At 42.5% G+C, this 19,267-nt stretch overlaps 1 long non-coding RNA gene across 5 annotated transcripts in view; it reads left to right on the forward strand.

Moving 5' to 3' along the window:
* LOC103008444 (uncharacterized) overlaps nucleotides 1-19,267 on the forward strand; it is an 86,689-nt gene that overhangs the window by 3,792 nt on the left and 63,630 nt on the right. For 2 of the 5 annotated variants that reach the window (XR_450642.2, XR_450641.2), the window contains exons 2-4: nucleotides 1,486-1,619; nucleotides 4,564-4,636; nucleotides 5,418-5,541. This is a non-coding gene — a long non-coding RNA (uncharacterized LOC103008444). Of the gene's footprint in view, nucleotides 1-1,485; nucleotides 1,620-4,481; nucleotides 4,637-5,417; nucleotides 5,542-11,039; nucleotides 11,140-19,267 lie in introns of all 5 variants that reach the window. The other 3 variants (XR_009006760.1, XR_009006761.1, XR_450643.2) reach the window with 3 other exon arrangements.

A 19,267-nucleotide genomic window follows, 5' to 3' on the forward strand; every position in this document is an offset into this window, starting at 1 on the left:
CACGGGCTTAGTTGCTCCGTGGCATGTGGGGTCTTCCCGGACCAGGGCCCAAACCCGTGTCCCCTGCATTGGCAGGCGGATTCTTAACCACTGCGCCACCAGGGAAGTCCCAGCCCCATTTAATATTAACACATGGTTAATCGTGAAAGCCACAGTCACAGTGCAACCTACCTTACCATTTAAATGAAAGAAGACAGGCATTACCAACAGTTAGGTACCGGAATAACTGAAGTAAGACAAGATATACATTGTAAAGGAGCAGCCAAGGAGTTGTTTTCCTCATTGGTATTTTCGTACCATATAACTTCAATAAGCCAGAATCCAATTACAACTGTCAATTAGGAAGAATGTTATTTTCATTCAAACTTTCAAAGAAAAAGCCAAATCACAGACAAGCAGCATAGTATAGGACAGAGGTTGGCACACTATGACCTGGCAGCTAAGAATGTTTTTTCAGATGAACATTTACAATCAGTTTGATGATAGGGAACACTAAGTTTCAACCACAATAAAACAAAATATTATTCTTCAATTCCATTTTTTCATTAGTAGACCTGTATTACAAAACCGTATAATCAATTATTATTATATTTTGGGTTTCATCAGTAAAGAATTTATGGAAATTTTTTTCTGTCATTATATAAGTACCTACATAATATCCTCGATTTTGCTTCTTGGCCCATATGGCCTAAAATGTTTACTATCTGACCTTCACAGAAAAAGTTTGCCTACTCCTGGTTTAACAGAAGAAACCGAGAAATTGCCATGTACTTGCTGGGTGACCTTGGGAAGTCACTTTACTTCTCTGGCCTTGATTTTTATTATCTATAAAGTGAAGATAAAGGGTGGTGGGTGGATGAGATAAGCTCGAGGGTGAAAGCCCCCCATCTCCTAAGTTTTTTATTAATTACTTAATTACGCAAATATTTGATCTACTCCTGTGTACCGAGAACTGTTAAAGGCATTGAGGATACATTGGGAAACAAAATTCCTGTCCTGAAAAAAGGATACTGTTCTAAATGAAAAGAGACTTAGCTTGCAATGTGTGGTCTGAGATTGGGTCTTAATTTGAACAGACTAGCTTTATAGGACATTTTGGGGAAAAGTAAGTGGATATGAATATGGATGGGTCTTAGATGAGATGAAAACTCCTTAACGTGGAATGGTGGAGGTCGTTAATTGAGAAAAAGCATTATGCACATGCATTACCTCATTTTGGTAGAAAGTACATATACATATTATATATACTTAGAAAAAGATCTGGAAGGATGTATACTAAGCTGTTAACGGTGGTAATTTCTGGGTGGTAGAAATGTAATGTTTCTATTTTTGTTTTCTAATTTTCCACAATGAACAAACATACACTGCTTTTGTAAAAATAAGAGATTCTTTCTAATTTAAAAAGTAATCTCTCTCTTCATGGAGCTTACATGCTAGTGCCTCTTATAAGTATTAATATTGCCAAATCTGTCACTTTTTTTCTAGGGGAACACAAGTAAGAATGGAGGGTGCTCTTCCTCCCGCCCCACCCCGAAGGTAACAAAGGATCAAGGCTTTCTCCGTGAAATAGCTGCAGAATGTACACTGAACCTGCTGGCACTTCCCTTAGAGTTTTACTGGTAAGTAGAGCTTTCGTATACTCAAGGCTTTAGGATGGGGTGGGATTTTTGTAGGGTGGCTGGCATTAAAAAAGGAGGACTAGAGAGGCAGACGTTGGCAGTGTCCAGCTAAGCAGCGTGTCTAATCTGATAGCAGAGACAGGTTTATCTCCTCCATTGATGGACACATCAGGCTACAAAAGCCTGATGTGATCAAGCATTTGAATCATGTAACTACTACTCCTCTTATTCTTATTTTAGGCCAGGGATCTATAAACCCTGACGTCTATTGTTGTAAATAAAGTCTTGTTGGAACACAGCCATACTTCTTTGTTTACTTATTGTCTATCATTGCTTTTACCCCGCAATGGCAGAGTTGAGTAATTGTGACAGATGTGAGTATATGACCCACAAAATCAAAAAAATTTACCATCTGGCCCTTTAAAAGGAAAAGTTTGTGGATCCTTGTTCTAGGCTCACCAGAAAACTGTCTTAGTAGGCAAGCCTGTGGGGAGAGAATGCCCACTTTACAGTTAAATTAATAAATTGATGTTGTAATTTATAAACTTCATTCTCTTCTGAGCTTTATTAGCGTGTGTTAGTATTCCCAATTTCACATGACTCTAAGTTACTTACAAGATTGGAATTCTTTTTTTTTAATTGAAATATAGTTGACATGCAATATTATGTTAGTTTCAGTTGTACCGTAGAGTGATCTGGCATTTGCATACATTATGAAATGATCACCATGATAAGTCTAGTAACTATCTGTCCCCATACAAAGTTATTACATGTTATGGGCCATATTCCTTATGCTGTATATTACATCTCTGTGACTTATTTATTTTATAACCGGAAGCTTGTTCCTCTTTATTCCCTTCTCCTATTTTGCTCCCACCACCCTCCTGCCCTTTGGTAACTACCTGTTTGCTTTCTGTATCTGTGAGTCTGTTTTCGTTTTGTTTATTAGATTCTACATGTAAGTGAGATCATACAGTATTTGTCTTTCTCTGTCAGACTTATTTCACTTAGCATAATATTCTCTAGGTCCATCCACGTTGCTGCAAATGGCAGAACTTCATTCTTTTTTATGGCTGAGTAATACTCCAGTGTGTGTGTGTGTGTGTGTGTGTCTGTGTGTGTATACACCACATCTTCTTTATCCATTCATCTGTCGATGGACACTTAGATTGCTTCCATATCTTGGCTATTGTAAATGCTGTAGTGAACATGGGCGTGCATATATCTTTTCAAATTAGAGTTTTTGTTTTCTTCACATAAATACCCAGAAGTGAAATTGCTGGATCATATGGCAGTTCTATTTTTAATTTTTTAGGCACCTCCATACTGTTTCCATAGTGGCTGCACCAGTTTACAATCCCACTCAACAGCACAAGAGGTTTCCCTTTTCTCCACAAAATGGACAAAAGTATGATGAAAAACAGTATACATGTTTATAGTCTCAAAGTATCTCCCCACAAAATGCTTATTCGTTACGAAGGGCAAAATAGTAACTTCACTGGGGAGAAACCTGGCAGACACCACATTAACCAAATGATCAGAGTTAAGATCAATAGTTGTGGAACAAACTGATACCATGTGCCTCTTGGTAGGATGCACTGAGAAGGACACAACATCACATCTGTAGTATTCTTGCCAAAACAAATAATCTAAATTGAGTCACGAGGAACCATCAGACAAACCCAAAATTGAAACCAGTCAGTATTTTTCAAAAGTGTCATGGTAATGAAAGACCAAAAAAAAAAAAAAAAAAGACTAGTGAACTATGCCAGATTAAAGGAGCTGAAGGAGACAGGTGTGATCCTAGACTAGAAAAAGGACATTGTTGGGGCAATTGGAGAAAATCAAATAGTCTGTTGATTAGGTTATAGTGTTGTATGAATGTTAATTTCCTGATTTATAATATTGCACTGTGGTTATGGAAGATGTTAACATTTGGAGAATCTGAGTGAAGGGTATATGAGAATTCTTTGTGCTATTTTGCCACTTTTTTCACTGTCTGTACTTCCAAAATGAAAAGTTGAAAATGAAGCATGAGGGACTTCCCTGGTGGTCCAGTGGCTAAGACTCCGTGCTCCCAATGCAGGGGGCCCGGGTTTGATCCCTGGTCAGGGAACTAGATCCCACATGCCACAACTAAGAGTTCGCATGCCTCAACTACAGATCCCACACGCAGCAATGAAGATGCCACATGCCACAACTAAGACCCGGCACAGCCAAATAAATAAATAATAAATAAATAAAAATAAATTTAAAAAAAAGAAAATGAAACATGAGTTATTAACCTCACCCCCAAATATCCCTAGGTGATCTGACTGCCGTGTGCAGCGTGGCTTACAGAGGGGCCAGAGTATAAGTGGGGGGACCAGTCAGGAGACTGTGGCACTAGACCAGGGGAGAGATGATGGTGGCTCAGACTAGGGGGATGGCAGTGGAAATTGAGAGGGGTGGATGGATTCAGCACGCATTTTGGCGTCTCCACAGGAAGGACATTGCACAGGAGGGAATAGAAGGGAGACCAGCCTCATTTGAAAAGGATGTTCTCTGCACATTACCTTCAGATAAAATATAGAACAGAATAGACCCTGCATGTCTATATGGGCTTTTTCATTGGTTTTGTGGATTCTAAATCCTCTAGCATGGAAGCTGGACCATTTATCATGGAGATTGTATTTTATCTTTTTTTTCCTCTATAGTTTTTAATAGTGTTCCTCTCACCCAAGGAAAAACAAGGAAAGGAGCTTTCTTTGGTTACCTGCTGTGTCTACCTCTGCCAAGGAGTTTTCTCTTGAGAATCCCTCTCTGCTCTTTTTAAGAAAAAGTTTGAATTCTGTGTTGTCACTCAAATTGTGACCTTTACAGGGTCCTGTTGGTCAACTTGGGTTTCCACATGATGTGCCCTTCCCTACATTTACGCTCAATAAAAATTCGTCTGTTTTTCAAGGCTCAGCTCAAGAACCACCTCCTCCAAGTTGTCTTCCTGGATTTACTCAGCCTAAAGTAATCCTTTTTCCTAGGTAAGTCATAGCTCTTAGTTTATTCCTTTCATTTAGCCCCCATTCACTCTTTCACAGTTATACTCATTGCTTTGTACTTATTTGTTTATTTTGTTTGTTTGTTTGTTTTGGCTGAGTGGCATGTGGGATCTTAGTTCCCCAACCAGGGATTGAACCTGTGCCTCCTGTAGTAGAATCGTGGAGTCTTAACCACTGGACCACCAGGGAAGCCCCTGTACTTATTTGTATTCATGACTTACCTCCTCTACCAGATTTTAAATTCCTTGAGGGAAGGGTACTTAGGTTGTTCGACTTTAAATATTTTCTTTCTCATCATCAGATGCAAAAGAAGTTCAGCAGTAAAATAAGTTGATAAGTTCCCCCATGTACCTTGAATCTAATCTTTAGTTTCTCTTGTTTCTAGTAAGGACTTTTCCTGTGAAATGCTGGAGTCACTCCTTTGTCTCCAGCGATCTCCTTTGTAACTTAAAGCCTGTTTTCTATGATTTTCTTTGCCATTGCTTTAATGGAGCTGCTTCCACCAGGGGGAGCTCCTTACTATAGCTAGGTCAATTTTTTTTTCTTCAGAGGCAAAAGAAAGGAGACTTCATCAGGCAAAATATCAAAGCAATGGGAAAACAAATAGTAGGAAGTAGGAACTGCACATAACATCTCTTGGGACTTGACTTGGTCTCAGCACCAGTTGGCCCAAATGCCATTTCACTTGTTACATTGGGTTTTGGTATGATTCTGGCCCATGTGTAAAGATTTCCCTCTTCCCCATCTTTTATTTCTTCTACAGATATATACTGAGCATATGCTTTGTGTCAGATATTGTTATAGATGCTGAGGCTTCATCTGTGAACAAGACCGACCAAGTCTCTGACCTCATGGAGCTTATTTCATATGTGGGCAACAGATAATAAGTAAGTTAGATATATAATAATATGTAGTATATTAGATAGGGATAAGTGCTAAAAAGAACAAATAATGCAAGGTCTTGAAGGCCATTGTAAGAACTTTGATTTTTACTATGAGTGAGATGGGAAGCAGTGGGGGATTTTGAGTAAGAATGATGTGATCTGACATGTTTTAAAAGGATCACTCTTGTTTTTTGGATAATACATTATGTTTAAGGGGATAAGCTTGAGCCAGGCTGGTAACAGTGGAATTTGGGAGAAGTTGTTGGATTTGGGGGTATATCTTGAAGGTGGAGCCAATTGGATTTGCTAACAGATCAGATGTGGGATGTGAATGAGGAATCAAGGAAAACAGGGTCACCATGTTACATAACACCAATAGCATTGCATAAAATGTGGCTCGTGCCCTCTGGAGTTGTATAACACAGTGTTTCTGTTCGAGACGATGCCAAGGTTTTCATCCTGAGCAGCTGGAAGGATGGAGTTGCCACTAACTGCAGTGATAAAGACTGTGGGTAGACAAGGTTGGGAGTATATCGGAAGTTGACTTTGGGATATGTTGAATTTCAGATGCCAGTTAGACATCTAAGTGGAGGTGAGGAGTGAGCTGTGGGATGTATGAGCCTGGCACTCACAGGCGTGGTTAGGGCTGGAGATAAACATTCTTGAGTCATAGGCATCTAGATAGTATTTAAAGCTGTGAGATGGATGAAATCATTGGGAGTGAGGAGAGTTAAGAGAAGGGGACCACGGACCCCGCCCTGGGGCAACTCCCACAGCCAGAGGTTAGGCAGACAATGAGGAACCCGCAAAGGGGACTGACAAGGAGTGGCCAGGAAGATGGAAGGAAAACCAGAAGAGGATGGTGCCCCGGAAGCTGCGTGAAGAAGGTGCTTCCGGGAAGAGGGGATGATCAGCTGTGAGAAGTGCTTCTGGTTGGCCAAGCAAGATGAGGACCGAGAATATTTGGTGGACTCTAGCAACACAGAGGCCAGTAGTGGCCTGGATAAAAGCCTTTTCAGTGGACAAAAGCTTGATTGGAGTGGGTTCAAGGGAGAAAGGGAAGAGAAAAATTGTACACGGGGAATATAGACAAATCTTTTGAAGAGTTTTGCTGTCACGAAGAGGAGGGAGATGAGGCAGTAACTGGAATGGTGTGTGGGAGAGGGGGTCAAAAGAAGGTATCAGAATGGGAGAAATAGAGCCCAGAGGTAAACCCATGCACCTACAGTCAATTAATCTACAACAAAGGGGGCAAGAATATACGATGGGGAAAAGACAGTCTCTTCAGCAAGTGGTGCTGGGAAAGCTGGACAGCCACATGTAAACCAATGAAGTTAGAACACTCCCTCACACCATCCACGAAAATAAACTCAGAATGGGAGAAATAATGGAACGTTTGCCCCAGGAGTACTCACTGGTCATGGGAGTTCACTAGTCCGTAGTCACATGCGTTTCTGGGCATAGTAGTCAGTAGTCCTCAGAGAAGCTAGATATTGAGGGAGGGGAAGTTGCCAGTAGGTTTGACTGGAACAAACTCTAAGGAAACACGTGGGCAGCCTTTAATAAAACTGGACTCAGACCCCCTGCGGTTAGGGAAAGGGAGAGTATCTCCACATGTGGAAATGGTTGGGGCCATGAGCTCTAGCCATTCCCCTTGTCCACTGGGTGATTCCAGCCTCCTTTGCCAACCTTGAAGGATCTGGCCTCAGTTACACTGCAGACGGCCTGTAGATCTGCTTCCAGAAACATTATTACCTCTTATTATCTAGAGAAGGGAGAGGAAAAGAAATTTCTATAGATACTGTGAGCATGACAAAACCCTAGGTAGAGTTTGAACCAAGTGGGAAAAGTGACATAAAAATTCAGGTCACAGTTCCACTAATGACGTCCCTGTTCCTTGGCAAGAAGTGGCCTCAGCAGCAGAAGCCATTGTCGAGCCAGGCTTGCTTCTTAGCTCTGTGTTTTAGTAGTGATGGCTTTGAAAACACAAGTTTTACTGGTCTCCATGTCCTGTTTTTATTTGAACTTGTTTCCGATTCTCATGTCTTCAAGGCCCAGCTCAAGTGTCACTTGTTCTGCAGAGCCTTCTGTGAGCCCCGTCTCAGGCAAAACAAACCATTTCCTTCCCTGAGTTTCTATACCACTTTTTCTCTTTCTCTCTTCTCGCACATGTTACGCTGAGTTGTGTGCGGTTGTAAACAGAAAAGGCGGCAGAGTGTAGTGGATAAGAGCACGGGCTCTGGAGCTAGGCTGCTTGGGTTTGAATAGTGCTTCTTGCAAATTGCTTAATCTCCTTTTGCCTCAGTTTCTCACCTGTCTCATCTCAATATAATAATAATAGTAGTAGTAGTGCCCTCATAGGGATTTTGTAAAGAGGAAAGAATATGTGTGAAGTACTTAGAGCAGTGCCCAGCCTGTAGTAAGTGCTCAATAAGCTTTTGTTATTTGTCTCTCTTCTCCTTGAGGAATAAGATGATGCCCTTATGTTAGCACTGGGCTTGGCACAGAGTGCTAGGTGCTTAATACATTTTTGTGTGACTAAACTAGGTTCATGTTTAACGGTTTCATATGTGTATAGCCCTTTCATCAGCTCACTTATTTATTGCTGTGTACTGCTCCACGTAGCGGTTAAGAATGAAGGTTCTAGAGCCTGATGGCCTAGTTTGTGTCGTTGCTTAGCCACTTATTAGCTTCTTAACCCCTCATTGCCTCAGCTTCCTCATCTGGAAAATGAGAAAAAATATTGGAAGTTAAACACAGTTACTGAACATTCGGATATTAACTATATTTATTATTAATCTTATCGTTAATTAAATGATTTAATAAACACGTACCATGTTCCGTGGACTGTGCTAGACAATAGAGATGCAGAGGGGCGTACGGCTTGCTTCCTGCTCTAAGAAAACCCCTCAGCTAGTGAAGGCAACAAGTCAGTATGTATAGAGCCTGGCGGAGGAAGGGAGCAATGAGGGGAAATGGGAGGGTAGTAAGGTTTTCTGGAGCAGGTACATCCTGAGCTTTGCATCTGTGGGTTGAGGATCCTGGAATAAGAATGCCAAATGGGTATCAAAATCCCTTTTGTGGTTCATCAGAAATGAGTTTTATAACAGATTTCTCCCATCAATTTCTTTAACAAGACCCCTTAACGAGAGTCTCCACCGTGTATTTGGAAACCCAGAGAAACCATTCTGGGCCAACAACAACGTATCATCAGGCCAACCTAAGTGTACCAAAAATGGTTTTGAACAGTTTTCCTTGAGCAAAACTCCTCTTTCCTTTTGTAGTTAAGCCAGAGAGCCCTCGCAGGCAGAAGACTGCATTCCAGATGCCTCTGTCCTGCCCTCTCCCTCCCTCCCAGTGAATTTTCTGAAAAGGTTGGCATTTATCTTCCCTTCCTCACCCCAACAATCAGGTGAGAGGGAAAGCAGAGAGCGTGTTTTCTAAGAAAAGACCAGGACCCCTTTCTAACTCACACTTGTAATAGGGACCTCTCTGAGATGGTGGGATGGGGCTATATTTACATTCTTGAGATCAAGGTCAGAGTATGGGTAGATGAAAACCTTTGTCTTTTGTCTCTTAGAAAACCAATAAAGCCAGTGAAGCTTGTCTATATTCCCCAAGTAGTTCATAAGAACAATAGAATTCAGAGTTCCTGGTGTTCCTCTGGAGCTGATTTTGGCAAGTGATAAGCAGCTTGTAAAAGGGCTTATTATTGAGTAGAGTTTTGGCTGCCTGACTTTTAAGGTTGGTTATTTATTTTGCATGTTGTATAACAAGAGCATTGGGCAATGCTCAGAAGAGGCCTTCTGGGTCAGAGAGTAAGGACTTCTCTGACCATCCTCTCCTGCCAGAAGATTCCGGGTGCGGAGCACGGGCCCAGGCCGTGGCTTTTGTGCAGCCCCTAACCACCAGCAGGCCTTCTCTTAGGGGTTGAATACATGAACATTTCCATCCAGTCCCAGCCCGAGAAAAATATATGTGTGTAATTTCTCAAACTTACACTGATAATGTGACCTGCCTTTGAAAGACGTGGGGTTTTTTTGGGGTTTTTAAAAAATTAATTAATTAATTTATTTATTTATTTTTGGCTGTGTTGGGTCTTCGTTTCTGTGCGAGGGCTTTCTCTAGTTGCGGTGAGTGGGGGCCACTCTTCATCACGGTGTGTGGGCCTCTCTCTGTCACGGCCTCTCTTGTTGCGGAGCACAGGCTCCAGACGCGCAGGCTCAGTAGTTGTGGCTCACGGGCCCAGTTGCTCCGCGGCATGTGGGATCCTCCCAGACCAGGGCTCGAACCCACGTCCCCTGCATTGGCAGGCAGGTTCTCAACCACTGTGCCACCAGGGAAGCCTGAAAGACGTGTTTTTAAAGACACGTTTTGGTCATGTACAAGTAGTCATATACGGGGTCCTTGTCATCTGAGTAGGTAGGTGCTCTGAAAGGTAGGGCTTCCAGCAGCTTGTGAGGAGCGCCCAGCCAGAAGCATCCCCAGCCCTTTCAGCTCAAGCTTTAAAGCGATGTGCTCCTCCCTCATGCCGGCCTTACTGGCTCTCCGAGAGAGATCCAGACATTGTAGAGACAGTGAGTGAGGGAAGCTCCTCTTTTTCCCTATTCCAAACTTTAAAAGTGAATTGAGCCAGGGCCCTCACGAAACTGAGATGGTCTCGACAGAGAGAAGCTTACTGGTGGCTCTTTTTTCACTTTTCTCTTGTTTGATTTTTATGGGAACCTGAATTTATGAGGAACTTCTGTTTATAGAGGCTATAAGCCAGCATTTGTGTCCAGTGATGTTAGTAAAATGGGAAACAGCAGGAGGTTATAGGTGCCTGGGAAGAGATTTCATGAGCCATTGAATGACTTTCGGATGCTTTATGATATTTTGAAGACACATGTCTTGGGAAAGGTGGCCTTTATACTTGAAGTTACTGTTTTAGGACGAACCATCCTCCCTCAGAGACAATGTTTTGTTGAAGAAAGTCTTGGACAACATGTGAGATCCAATCATCCTCATAGAGTTTGTGAGTGTGACTAGGTTAAACTTAGTGCACTAAAGTCTCTGGCATTGGGGACAGGCCGCTACTTTGGCTCCTGTATTAGTCAGGATAGGCTAGACTCTGACGCAGTAACAAATAAACAACACAGGATTATTTGTTGCTCACGTAAATAAGGTTTGATGCAGACTGGTTGGCTCTGTTTAATCTTGTAGCAATGCCATCTGGCACACGTGACCTCCAAGGGCACCATGGCAGAGGAAAAGACAGCTGGAAGCCCGTATACCTTAGTTGCCTCATCCCAGCCCTGACACACATCACTTCACATATTTCAGTGGCAAGAACTAATCGCTTCACCCCAATCTAACTGCAAGGGGTACATAGAAGCATACCTGGTGTATTTGGTGGCTGTTAACAGTCTCTGCTACATCCCCTGGGTACCAGCTGACCCTTAACTTCCCACCCCACTCTCAGGGAATGTATGAGTGATGCTGATTTTCTAATTCTGTAACAGACCTGACTGTGAACACCAAACCAGCTCTCCAACCTGACAGACAGCACTTGTTTTATCTAAGGAAAGGGGACAGGACGGGCAGTGCTCACCTGTTTGACAGGTACAGTCCTTTTCCTTGTCCTCCCTCGTCGCTCACCATGAAGCACACATTCTCACTTCTGCTCTGTCCTGAGAGTCACACTCATATGAACATAAGAATTGCCCCCAGGTCAGGCACCTTTGTCACTCTAGTCCCAGGTTCCAGGTCAGCCTGGAGCTGCGGGAGTGTTTGATGAGAAAGTGCAAGAGTTGCGTTTATGAAGTTCTCACAAGGTTGGGGCAGGCTGTCCATGTCTCTAGTGGTCCAAATGCCCCAGGGTTGAGTCACCATAAATTAATTTACGGCAAACCCTCTGACAAGAGTGAGGGAGCAGAATTCCCCAAGTGTCCAGGAGTATCACTGAGATAGGGAACTCACTCCCCTCCCAAAGCCAAGTTCTCCACAGCTAAGGTGGTCCTTCTCCCAGGAGGAGGATGACCAGTGGAGCCATTTCCAGATTTCTCACTAGGAGTGAGGACCAAATTCCCAGAAGGGACCTGAGAGTAAAAAAGTGGTTGCCTTCTCTTGTCCTGACTTAGCGTGTTTAGCTGAACCATAACCACTAGAGTATACTAGAGTGTGTGTGTGTGTGTGTGTGTGTGTGTATAAAAATCGATCCTGTGGTCCTTGGTGACTTTGGTTGCCCAGCCCTTGCAACAATTTTCTTCTGTTGTTGTTATTTTCCCTTGGAATCGCAGGCGTGAGCAAACTAAGGAAATAATAATTTACTCTTACTGCCTTTAGTGTCTTCCAGAGGAAAGGGGTGGCTGGAATCAGTGTAGACCAATCCAAGGAGTGCACATCTGCCAGAATTGCAGCTCAGCTTCCTTGCCTCTGGCATGTGTATCTTTCTGCAGGGTAGGCCCTAGACCAGATGTAAGTAAGTTAGCCGCAGGGTGACTGCTTGGCTGGTTAGCTGGTTGGCTTAGAAGAGTGTGAAGGGGCAGCAACATAAGGAGGTAGGGGTTAGGCAAGGCTGTATCTGAAAGAGGGGCAGGATGATTAGTTTTTCCTTTCTCTCCTTTGGCTTCATTGCGATACTCTGTGTGGGTCTTGTTAGCTTGAATCTGGATGAGACTCACCTAAATAGACAGTTCTGAGATACAGCTCACATCCCCTTACCTTCTAGAATCACTGCCAAACTCATTATGGTTAAAAGATTTCTAAGACTCAGGTACAGCATTCACTTTGGTTGGAGTTTGCCATTTAAATTTATTTCACACATATAAGCATTATGTCCATTATGATGTGTTTTTAATTGTTCATCAGTTATTCCAGATTGAACCACTTTTAAAAATTTCTTTGTGTTTTCTTTGTGGGAAAACATCGTTCGATGGTTGCTGTTTACATTCCCCCCTTTCTTTCCCAGAAACAAAATTTTAATTCTTCACTTTGACGTTTTCATGTCTTCCTCTTCCTATTTCATACTCCTGCTGTTGATTGACACTTTCCTCACTAAGTTTCCTCCTACTTCCCAACATCAAAACCTAAGCTTTTTTCTCTTTTCCATATCTTTAGTTTGACATGTTGTGTATGATTTCTAGTAAAACTGTTAAGTGATCGAAGATATTTAATTTTGAGCCAGTTAGAATCTCTCAGACTTCTGTGATCTTTCCAAGGACTTCAAAGTAATTCACCTTAAAAACTAAAATATGTCATTGTAGTACTTCATTTATCATCTCCAAATATCTGGGAACTAGGTAGGGGCAAGTTTTATCCCTTCTATCTTAAGAATGGTCAAATCAAGTTTCAGAGATGAACCTCATCTTCATCCTGCTGGCTGTTTGATGTCCAGGCCAAAGTAATCGAATGCTGACCTGTGGATTCTGCATTATTACCTCCATCCTGGGCTAAAAATGACACTGGGACAGGCTGAAGGAGACTGCTCTGCATCGTGTGGATGCTAATGGTCTGGCAGAGGCAGGACTCTGGGGTCATATGTCCCCAGAAGGCAGGGACCCCAGCATCTAGGCAATCCTCCTTTTATATCTTGTGCGTAGCTGGGCCTTTGCGGCCTGACCCAGCTCTCCCAGCAGGACCCTGTGGTAATCCTCGTCTACAGAGGATGTGGACACAGTGGGGATTTAGCTGTCAATAATATTATAGACAGTAGAAAATTTCAAATGTTGCTTCTTAAAGTAACAAGTGATGGCTGAGGATGCGAGAGAGAATGGCCTTCTCTGCAGTTTATCAGTGAAGTATTGACTATGAAAATGGTTTCTAAATTGTAAAAACATGGAACACATGATGGCTATTGGGACTACATTATGAATTGCATGTGTTGCTTTTCTCCCAGGATTTTAAAGAAAGACCTCAAAGATCTCAAGTATTACCATAGTTAAGAAACTTCAAAATTCACTTTATTTACCTTACTTCTGATTAGTGCATTTTTGTTTTGCTGGAAGGTAGAGCCCATGGCTTAGTTATTTTTTCTCCAGCTTCACTGAGGTGTAACTGGTATGTAAAAAACTGTAAATAATTAATATATATAATTTGGTGAGTTTGGACACATGAATGGACCTAGAAAACATTATGCTAAGTGAACTAAGTCAGTCACAGAAGGACAAGTACTGCATGATTCCTCTTATATGAGGCATCTAAAATAGTCAAAAGTAAGGATGGTGGTTGCCAGGGGTTGGGGGGATGGGGATATGGGGAGGGGGTTGGTGTTCAATAGGTATAAAGTTACAGATATATAGTACAAGATGAGAAAGTTCCAGAGATCTGCGGTACAATGTAGTGCCTATAGTTAACAATAAAGTATCATGTGCTTAAAAATTGATGAGTGCATTTTTTTTTATGTCATTGGGTTTCTCTCTGGATCTGCCTAAGCATGAGAATTCACCTTTTTATGTTTATTTTTATTTTTCTGGTAAAATCTGTGTACTCGCATGTTTTATTTACTTATTTACTTATTGGAGTATAGTTGCTTTACAGTGCTGTGTAAGTTTCTGCTGTACAGAGAAGTGAATCAGCTGTATGTACACATATATCCCCTCTTTTTTGGATTTCCTTTCCATTTAGGTCACCACAGAGCATTAAGTGGAGTTGCCTGTGCTATACAGCAGGTTCTCATTAGTTATCTGTTTTATACATAATAGTGTATATATGTCAATCCCAATCTCCCAATTCATCCCACCCCACCCTCCCCACTTGGTGTCCGTACATTTGTTCTTTACGTCTGTGTCTCTATTTCTGCCTTGCAAACAGGTTCATCTGTACCATTTTTCTAGATTCCATGTGTATATGTTAATATACGATACTTATTTTTCTCTTTCTGACTTACTTCACTCTGTATGACAGGCTCTAGATCCATCCACGTCTCTACAAATGACCCAATTTTGTTCCTTTTTATGGTTGAGTAATAGTCCATTGTATATATGTGCCATGTCTTCTTTATCCATTCATCTGTCGATGGACGTTTAGGTTGCTTCTGTGACCTGGCTATGGTAAATAGTGCTGCAATGAACATTGGGGTGCATGTGTCTTTTTGAATTATGGTTTTCTCAGGGTATATGCCCAGTAGTGGGATTGCTGGGTCGTATGGTAGTTCTATTTTTAGTTTTTTAAGGAGCCTCCATACTGCATACTGTTCTCCATAGTGGCTGTATCAGTTTACATTCCCACCAACAGTGCAAGAGTGTTCCCTTTTCTCCACACGCTGTCCAGCATTTATTGTTTGTAGACTTTTTGATGATGGACATTCTGACCGGTGTGAGGTGATACTTCATTGTGGTTTTGATCTGCATTTCTCTAATGATTAGTGATGTTGAGCATTCTTTCATGTGTTTGTTGACAATCTATATATCTTCTTTGGAGAAATGTGTGTTTAGATCTTCTGCCCATTTTTGGATTGGGTTGTTTGTTTTTTTGATATTGAGCTGCATGAGCTGTCTGTATATTTTGGAGATTAATCCCTTGTCAATTGCTTCATTTGCAAATAGTTTCTCCCATTCTGAGGGTTGTCTTTTGGTCTTGTTTATGGTTTCCTTTGCTGTGCAAAAGCTTTCAAGTTTCATTAGGTCCTGTTTGTTTATTTTTGTTTTTATTTTCGTTACTCTAGGAGGTGGGTCAAAAAAGATCTTGCTGTGATTTATGTCAAAGAGTGTTCTTCCTGTGTTTTCCTCTAAGGGTTTTACAGTGTCCAGTCTTACATTTAGGTCTTTAATCCATTTTGAGTTTATTTTTGTGTATGGTGTTAGGGAGTGTTCTAATTTCATACTTTTACATGTACCTGTCCAGTTTTCCCAGCAGCAATTATTGAAGAGCCTGTCTTTTCTCCACTGTATATTCTTGCCTCCTCTATCAAGATAAGGTGACCATATGTGCGTGGGTTTATCTCTGGGCTTTCTATCCTGTTCCATTGATCTATATTTCTGTTTTTGTGCCAGTACCATACTGTCTTGATTACTGTAGCTTTGTAGTGTAGTCTGAAGTCCAGGAGCCTGATTCCTCCAGCTCCGTTTTTTTTTCTCAAGATTGCTTTGGCTATTTGGGGTCTTTTTTGTCTCCATACAAATTTTAAGATTTTTTTTGTTCTAGCTCTGAGAATTCACCTTTTTAATTTCCTCAGTGCTTCACAGTTTTGGGGATAGTGCAGGGATGCTCCTCTGTTGGAGGTTAGAGCAGATTCCCCAAGCCCATGTTGCCCTTCCTTTGTCAGCACTTCACTTTCTGAAAGAAGAATCTGGCACGGCCTCATGTTTGTTCTTGGTTATTCTTCCCAATTTTCTGTCACTCAGAGCTGTCTGAGCCAGGGAGTTGGTGTGGGCACAGGGGATTTTGAGGCCTGGCCTGATCCCAGGCAGATATTCAGTAGCACAGAACTTAACCCCAGGCCAGGTTTCTGACAACTTCTGTTCTCTGGAAATTTTCTCCAAACCTGGAAAGAAGAAATAGCTACAAACTCCCTCAAACACACAGAGGTAGCACTAAAGCCACAAACTTTATTCCCCAAGGCACTTTATTTTCTAGTGCCTTGCTTGTAACATAGCTATAAAGAGTTTTGTAATCTGGTTCCTAGCTGTACAGATTAGAAGCAACAGGAAGAGATGTTGGAGTGGGGGATGGGGGGGAAGAAGCTCAGAGATACTGACAGAGGAAGTGCTGGCTGAAGGCCTGATATCCTGAAAAGAGACAGAAAAACAAAATAGCATAACATAATAAACATGTTGATTCTGATTACTCTGAATTAGCTGGAAAAACATCCAGTGAATTAAGAAATCTGGGAAGCGTGTAATATATACACGTATATTTCATGTCAACAAAGATACTGTTTAAATGTTTTGGTGCTTAAAGGATACGATTCCCTTATCTGTACAAATCCAGTTATTTCTAACTCTGCCATACCTCACCTAAGCTAGAATTATGGGGTATTTCCTGTGATGACAATATAATGCTTTTTTATAGTGAGGATTTGAAGCCCTGAGAGGAGCTGAAGCTAAGTCTTGTTTTGTGAGAGTGATTCAGGCATTTAGTAAGAATGTGATTTGAATCCTGAATTCATTCATTCTCGGATTTGGTACTCAGTAGAGGCGTCACATTTCAGACTTTATCTAAGGCTCCCTTAACTACCTCTAGGCTTTTTCTGACATTTTTGCGATTGGCCTAGAAGCCACCTGTGATAGTCCATGGAGGTCCGAGCTGTGTGGGAGTGCAGCTCAGGGCTTGGGGGTCCCAAACAGGAAGTGACTTTGGTCCTCAAAGAAGTCACTGCCAGCCTGTCGTCTGGGTTCACTGTGCTGATGAACCAGCCCAGCCTCTTCGTCACCACCTCTGAGTCAGAAGTCTGGGCAGGGCGCAGAGGCTGATGTGCAGATTCCACTCTGGCAACCTATCCCGTTCTCATGGCCATGAGCTTTCTGACCGGCTGCTGTGAACTGGCAGGCCTTGGGTGGGAGGGATGCTGGTCGGGCCAGGGCTTTCTGCTGCCGTCACATGCATCTGCAATTACCTCCTTCCTTTTGCTGGTCGATTAATAGTCTGGCCACGCACCTCTGCCGGCAGGAAAGTCTGTTTTGTTCACTCCTCTCCCTGCCTGACCCCCCACCCCATGACACAGAGCGTGATTGACTTGGCTCAAAGCAAAGAAACAGTGAGGCTGCAGAGCCTGTAAAGCAGTCAGAAGCATGTCTCACTTAGCCCTTGCAATTGTGCTGCCTTGGCTGAGACTCTTGCCTCCCTCCCCTGTGCTGGCCCTTAACGTGCTTCACCAAGGGATGGTTGCTAATTTGGAAATTTAACGCATCCACCTTCTTTGGGGATGATTCTTATGGCAGTAGAACTACTGAATAGGGCTGAATACCACTAAAATGTGGTAAAGCACTGGACTGGAAATCAGGAAAACTGGGTTCTGGTCCTGGATCAGCTGTGTGGTCCTAGACAAATCTCTCTCTCTTTTTTTTCTTAACATATTTATTGGAGTATAATTGCTTTACACTGGTGTGTTAGTTTCTGCTTTATAACAAAGTGAATCAGCTATACATATACATATATCCCCATATCTCCTCCCTCTTGCGTCTCCCTCCCACCCTCCCTATCCCACCCCTCTAGGTGGTCACAAACCACCGAGCTGATCTCCCTGTGCTATGCGGCTGCTTCCCACTAGCTAGCTATTTTACATTTGGTAGTGTATATGTGTCAATGCCACTCTCTCACTTTGTCACAGCTTACCTTCCCCCTCCACGTGTCCTCAAGTCCATTCTCTACGTCTGCATCTTTATTCCCGTCTTGCCCGTAGGTTCTTCAGAACCATTAAAAAAAAATTTAGATTCCATATATATGTGTTAGCATATGGTATTTGTTTTTCTCTTTCTGACTTACTTCACTCTGTATGACAGACTCTAGGTCCATCCACCTCAATACAAATAACTCAATTTCATTTCTTTTTATGGCTGAGTAATATTCCATTGTATATATGTGCCACATCTTCTTTATCCATTCATCTGTTGGTGGACACTTAGGTTGCTTCCATGCTAGACAGATCTCTTCTTCATCTGCCAGAGGGGGAGGGGCAACAGTTGCATTCGATGAGCTCTATAAAGTCCAGGTGCTCATCCTTCCATTCTCTTTCCTGTTCATACAGACAGAAATGTTTTGGTCCATTTTTGAGAGTGCCTTCTCTTTTCCTTGGTCTCCATATCTCCCTTCACCTGAGCCTCTCTTGTGGTGAAGAAGTTATGAATCTATTTCTTTCGAAAGCTGCCCAAGGAATCGGGCAAAGATTGTATTAGAGATGCCTAAGTTCTGGGAGTTTTGATTTTGGAACTGACCTGGAATTCAGGATTAATAGAGGTATTGTAGTCCCATCTGGAATTTTATCTCAGAATCACAGGGAGATCAGCCCAGCTAACTGTGCTGCAGTAAGATTTGGAAGTAGACATCTCAGCCGCAGTTTACTCTCTTGCAAGTGACTTGAGCGGGTGCAGGAGGAATAAGCTGTGCCCTCACCTCTCATCCTTAGCGCTGCCCAGAAAAGCAGGGAGGGAGGCTGGAGAGGGTGTGGCAGCAAACTTGGGCCCGGATACCTGACAAGTGGCCGACTTTATTAAATGCCCACTGTTTGGTGACTGAGCCAGGCATTGTGGAGCAAGGAGACTGAGAGGACAGCTTTCTACAAACAAACCCTGCCTCTTCTTGCTTTTGGGCCTCCATCAAGTTGTTTTCTCCAATTGGCAGGGCTTCCCTCTCTTCTTAGCTTATTGAAAATCCTCACCATCCAGGAAGTTCCACCTCTTGTGTGAAGTTCAGCAAACTTTTACTGAGGCCCTGGCAGTTCCCCAGCCCTCTTTGGGGGGTACAAAGATGAATAAAGACTTAGTCCCTGTCCTCGGGCGGACCATGCTATATAAATATATTGTCCTGCTTGGGTCACTGTTGCTTCATGTTTCTTCCTTTCTCCTCTTCAGCTAAAGCTTAAGCCCCTTGAGGGCAAAGGCTGTGTTTCGGGGGGATCACAACCACATCAAGTTGGGTGATTCACTAGAAGGACTCATAAGATTCAACAGTGGGTTTTAGTCACAGCTAAGGTTTCTTACAGCAAAGGATACAGAGAAAGGCAGTGGGAAAAATATACGCATCGCTCAGGCACAGGCTTCCAAGTTCTTCCCTGCCCAGGGCCACACAGGAGCAGCTCACAGCAAACTACAGG

Source organism: Balaenoptera acutorostrata, chromosome X, assembly GCF_949987535.1.
Source record: "Balaenoptera acutorostrata chromosome X, mBalAcu1.1, whole genome shotgun sequence".
NCBI classification, from domain to species: Eukaryota; Metazoa; Chordata; class Mammalia; order Artiodactyla; family Balaenopteridae; genus Balaenoptera; species Balaenoptera acutorostrata.